The sequence below is a fragment of the Notothenia coriiceps genome, unplaced genomic scaffold (assembly GCF_000735185.1).
Source record: "Notothenia coriiceps isolate Sejong01 unplaced genomic scaffold, NC01 NC01_scaffold00031812, whole genome shotgun sequence".
In the NCBI taxonomy this organism is placed as follows: domain Eukaryota; kingdom Metazoa; phylum Chordata; class Actinopteri; order Perciformes; family Nototheniidae; genus Notothenia; species Notothenia coriiceps.
Window position 1 is genome coordinate 1 of NW_011364513.1, and position 6,356 is coordinate 6,356.

The following is a 6,356-nucleotide window of genomic DNA, read 5'->3' on the forward strand; positions in this document are numbered from 1 at the left end:
TATATTCACTAACTAGTTTGGCAATATTATTCCGTGCATGTGTTAAAAACCTTATTTCCATTTGATTCATTGGATTACTCGCGTGAATGTTTAGCACGTAAATGCTTTCGTTTTTAAAACCGTCCGACCTCGACTACAAAACAATCAACCAGTTGCATAGGATTAAAAAATGTCAACACTCACTCACCCCGTCTTAAACATTCCCAAAGAAGTGCCTCTGTCTCTCGTTGTGCTGGATGAAGTCACTGGCGACGAGTAAACCCAAAATAGTCCCAAACAGGCGCAGAGGCATTTTTCTTTTTTACTAGTTGTCCGAGTTCGGGGCCGGCAAATGCTGCCGCCATCTTGCTCAGCTCAGCTCTGTGCTGAGCTCTGAGAGCGGGAAAGACGGACTGCCCTCCCCTGCCCTCTGCTGGCGCGTGCTGTGCATTACAACCAATGTCGTCCCTGTCAAAACTCCGTGTCAGTGTAATAGAATGAAACGGATCTGTGATTTGGCGCACAGTCTGTGACGTCACGGTATTGAAAATCATACCGACGGTATTTCCAAATACCCTGGTATACCGTAATACCGTCATACCGCCCAAGCCTAATTGACATAGACTCATGAGCTGAAACAATAGCAGAGCTGCTGTCATGGCTGGTAATAATCCTGACATCTCCTTGAATGTAGATCTTGTAGGATCGCTAAGCTAGCTTCTGCAATTTAGAAACAGTCGGTGGGTTTTAGATTGAAGTTGTTGACATTAGAGCATTAGCCATGATCCAACATTTGGCAATATGGAATTTATATGTCTACAAAGCAATATGATAAATCCAAATATATCCATCATATCACATTTTTATATAGTTTCACAAGTTCATCGAACAATTGAACTATATTTAGCAGATAGGTAATATGCTTCATGGACAGGTGTGTGAGGGACACCACTATCCTGATCACTGCATGGAGTTGTCTAATAACACATGATATCTTTTCACTTCTCAATGTAAAAAACACTGCATTGACAGTCAAACTTTATAGTAAAAAAGGTTATGGTATGCTCCTTAAATTCATAGGAGATATTTATTTTTTACAGTATATTTTATGATAAAAACGATATATTGTAAACCTGTTTCTGGTTATAAGCCATAGTAAATATGGTTGAACCACTCTTATTAAACCCCAATTCTCACCACCCATCTTCTCCTCCTTTCTCAGGGTGGAGTTCCAGAACAAGTTCTACTGCGGCCAAGGCTTCAAGTTTTTCCCCTTCTCCTTCGAGAGCATCCTGGAGGGACGGTTTGACGAGTGACCGGCCTCAGCATGAGCCAGCAGAATCCCCCCCTCCCCTCCTCCTCTGTGAATGTGTTTTGTGTGCATGAACCAAAGTGCAGTCCGCTGTCACACTCTAGTGGTTATTTGTGAAACTGTTATTGTGTGTGAGCTATAGTGTGGTCCTTGTGAAGGGTTTTTCCAGCTCACATTTGCCAGGCTGTACCCATACAGGAGCGTCTATTGCTGGGGTACAGTACCCTCACTGTTCCCAGCTTTCAGTCTGTTCACCGCGCAGTAACAACATCTCCTCTGCCAACATCTATACCACTGAACCTCTGCTGTCAAATCCTGTCAAACTGCACCACAGTTTTGATGGAGCAGGTTTTCTCAGAGTGGTAAAATACTTGATACTAGCCTGTGTTTTGTGACGGTAACCAACGCATACTGCATGTACAGCTTGGGATGGTGAGGCAGTGGAAAAACCCTGTAAAGATGAATCTTGTGAAAATGACTGGAAGTCCAGCTTTCATCTGAATTCAGATAATCTACTTACCACCATTGTAGAAAATCCAGTGGTAAACTTGAAGTTTTAGTGTTGCTCTGTTTACAAATCATCAGACAGTCCATGGGAATAACAATGAATATAAGAATAACACAAGGTGGGTTTTTGCCATGAAATGTCGTAAAAAGACACCCATAGAAACCCTACTTTATAGAATCATAGTATGGATCAGATATATGTGTTGCTTTTACCATTAGTGTTGTATTGGCAGAAAATCAGGAATGTCTTTGCTAAGATGAAGACAGGGTGTCCTCTGATGATGTGTCACGTCCCTCTGCTCATCCTGTGTTCTTGGTGTTGTAAACCAGTGGAAGAACTGAAGTCATGCATTTAGACAAAAGGGAATTATTCAGAATGACTACCAGTTGCTTTAGAAACTTTGCGACGATATTATCAAAGACTTGTGACACAACTTCTTTCATCTATTGTTTTTTAAATGTACAATACTTTTCAAACATATCTAAGCTTTTTTTTAAAGGACAGTGTGCAATACTTTGAACAAATTATATAAAGGCCAACATCTCTATTCTGTTCAAACTGAGGCACATTAGAATCATAGCAGCAATCAAGTTAGTCTAATGACAGTGTTTTCCATTTTCCTTATTTTATGATTACTTTTAAAGTTTTTACATTAAATGTTTTAATTTATTTACATTGCAACGACACATGCAACTGATGTTGGTCAGTGACAGTGATGTGGAAAGTAAAGTGTTTGTGATCAATAATAAACTGACCTGGGGATTCATCTTGTGTCCTGGGTTTTTTATTTATCTATCTATCTGGGCAAAGAGGTCAAATTCAACTGCTTAACTCTTTTGGTTTGTATTAAATTGATAGTTTCCAAAAGTGCAACAATACAGCAACAATTTTGGACACAATCTCCACTGAGACCTGCAAAAACAGAATTCAGACTTCATTCATTGAGCTATTCATTTGATCCTGGTTACAAGCTTTTTGAATAATCTAAAAACTGTTTTCTTTAAGAGTTGTGAAGAGGACTGAACATTGTTATGTGATACCTGCTGTATGTCATAATCGCATGGTGAACACACAGGGTGGACTGCTACTGAAGCGCTGCGTCATCACGGCCGGCAGAGGGCGCTGAGTGCAACTGAGAAACAAACAGCAATCACAGAGCGGAGTGGAAGCTGCATCAAGCTTACCATAGTTAGCTCAGTTGTCCAGACATTGTCAGAATAAAAGCATACTACTGCTTTCGACTGAAATTACAAGATATTTCAATCGGTTTTTATTGTTTTTGTTATGCAGTTACACCTTTTAAAACGATAATAACGATGGAAATGTTTTAGTTGGACTCAGATATTTGATCAAAATACCACTCTTGCCTCTCGCCGCTTTTTAGCCTTATTTTATTTTTGAAAGACCGGAAACCCATAGTTATTATCGTTGGTTTAGCTTTCCGACAAGAGTTTAGTGGTTTGAGGAATGTTTGGTTTACTAGAAGTAGACGGGCTGGCAGGGAAAGTAACTGCTGGTCTAAGTCTTCTTTATAACTTCTTGACACCAAAAAAGGCAGAAGAGGACCTACTAAACTGGTGTAGTTTTATTTAAAGTCACTTCGGAACAAAAAGGAGCATCGAGTCCAGCAGTGGATCCGGTTGCATTTAGGTTATCATTCAACATCTTCGCAACCGTTTTTCCAGTTAGCTGGTTGTGTTTCAGTAAAGCCAATGCTTTCGTCCTCGCCATTCTGGAAAAAATACGTCAAATGTGTCTTCTGATATTTTGTGGTAAGTGCTGCTGTGAGGTGCGAATGTTTTTCTTTTAAAGCTGTTTCTTTCTTACACGTCGAACTCCACTTTAAAATCCTTCCATTAAGGAACGGTGGTTACATGCTGACTTTTGGGAACATTGGGACAATAAGTTTGACCGTATATAAATAGAACTATACTCATCTTCGACATTGTATATGTTAATCATCAACCGGCATATAAAAACAAATGTATTTATAAAATGGTTTTGTATTAACACACTTCAATGCAAGTGTAACGTAAAGCATTACCACATGTAAACGTAGGCTACATGTTATAAAGATGAGCAATAGTTGGGGAAATATACTTATGCCGAATTCAACCTTGTGTCTTTTTGACTCTTTAAACCACTTTGCCATAGTTTAAACCTGTTTGACTCGCAGATTACCATAGCTCGCTCCAGTGTTGGCATTAACCAGAGTAAAGCATGGCTGCTGCTGCTGCTGGACTCTCAGTGGAAGCAGGAGGCTACACTGTGCCCTTTAAAACCTGTTAGGTGTGGTGGAAATAATTGTTTCTGCATTTTCAGCATGTAGTCTTTATGAAGAGGTGTCAATGGTACATTTTCCCTTTAGGCAAACTTTGACTGTGATTATTTTAAATCTTTAACTGCTGTTTCTATCCATACGTGTCCTGGTTAGAATTGACTAATGTTAAAGTTTGTCTACACTAAGTATGCATGTTCATTTTGAAGACCTTGTCCTCATCATTTAGGCAATTATCTCCAAAACTGAGATTTCTTTATGAATTTCTAAAGTAAACAGGATTTTCATGAGTAAATCTCATGTATCCAGTCATATGCTCAATAAAACCCTTAACACATGCATTTTCACCAAAACATTACAATTCAAAAATATATATATTTCTGCATAAACAATGCTTTGCAAGCCTTATTCTTATGATCATGTGCACGGTGGTGGGGTTTGTGGAACTTTAACTAACAAATATTATTGATTTTTGAATAATCTGTATATTATTTGTATACAAACGTTCTGTGTTTGGATTAGTATTTAAATTGATTGATTGAACCCTAGCTGTTTAAAATAGCTCTGTAAAGCAGAGTTTTATACCCATTTTAAAATTATTACATTTTTCCTGTGTGGAACAAAATGAAAATACTCATATGCCACATGTTGCTTTTGTATCTCTACATCGTGGTATTACTACTTTTACTTCAGCAAAAGTTCTGAGTACCCGGTCCACTGCTGAATGCAGCTTGTGTCTGCTGAAGTCTTGTCTCATTGAATGTTAAGAGTGTGAATATGCCTCTTTAATACTTGTATCTTCCCCTTGTCCCTGTCCAGGCTTCCTCCTGACGGTGTGAGGATGGGTCAGGGTGGTGTCGGCAGTGGCTGCAGCCCTGGAGGCTGATGAAGACGCTCCATTGGCCAGTCAGGATGCATATAGCCTCAGTGGGTGTCAGCAAGTTCTGCTTCCTGTTCTCCCTGGCGTTCTGCGGCCTCCTGCTCCTGCTCATCCCGGCCCTCCAGCCTCAGGCCCGCCAGCTGGACCTGCCTCAGCCCCGGCCCCAAGTCCGCCCCGCTCCGGAGGACCTCCGGGCTCCAGGAGGGTCTGAACACTCAGAGGAGACTAACTCGGCAGGGTGGGGCAGACCCATCCAGACTAATGGGATCACACATGAGATCCACAGTCCCAAAAGAGGGACGGACTCCAAAAAAGGAGCGCTCCCTGGGGGAAAGGGTGGTAGAGTTTCAGCGTCCAGGCCACGGGACCTGTTGGAGTTAAAGGACATTTTTATTGCAGTAAAGACTACCAGGAAGTACCACAAGTCCAGACTTGAGCTGCTGATCCAGACCTGGGTTTCCCGAGCTAAAGAACAGGTGAGGAGGGTTTCTTTATTCTTCTCCATATATCAGTTCATCACAATATGATTCCATTGAAAGATGAGGATCATATTGAATTATTTCCCAGCCCTACTGAATTCCAACAATGGAGTGCAGTGCTGTTAGACTATTGGAGTGGAAACAGACTTTCACAAAAGACTAATCATTTGTTTTCATCAGCATGTCAACTTCTTCAAATGAAGCAAATTGCATGACTGGCTCAAAAGAGACACATTGTGATGATGTAATCACACCTCTATCTGTAGCTGCAGCCCTGAGTCATGGATGGATAAAGTGAACTGAACACAGCGTTGCAGACGGGGCCTCGTTTATTCATATGGACGTTGGTCTGCGACTTATCAACACAGAATTGTCTTTCACTTCCATAGAGTGGTTCAGAAATGAGTACCAAAGTCTTGCGTGCTTCCATTTTCGTAGTGACATCTCTTTCCCAATGTAAGCCAAGAGGAAAACGTTTCTTTGGGCCTAAATGACGTAACAGATTGACACGGAAGTGTATCCCCCTGAATACTGGGGTTAGCAAGTATACAACTTGGCATCATTTCCCAAAATAAATCACATTTTATATGCAGCTCAGAGTCCAAAACCCTAAATCCATTTGCTAACTGCTGTGGTAGTTAAGCAAAACAACCACTCTCCATAATGCCTGTTACACAAGAGCTGAACCATCCAATATGGCTGCCAGGGGCCCTGTACAATAACTCACGAGTTTATTATCATGTTTTGTGTAACTTGCTGCAGTTAAATACCATCATACTATGTGCTATATGTGCAATATATACATTATATACATGCCATTAATAATTGTGTAATATATACCTGGCTGCTAAATCCTAAGAACTGTTTCTTTGTATTTTGGAAAGTATTTTTATTTTTATTTTTTTATATTATATTTTTGT

At 40.3% G+C, this 6,356-nt stretch overlaps 1 pseudogene; it reads left to right on the plus strand.

Moving 5' to 3' along the window:
• The first annotated feature begins 3,269 nt into the window (after nucleotides 1-3,269).
• Nucleotides 3,270-5,433, plus strand: LOC104960279 (beta-1,3-N-acetylglucosaminyltransferase radical fringe pseudogene; annotated as a pseudogene).
• The last annotated feature ends 923 nt before the right edge of the window (nucleotides 5,434-6,356 follow it).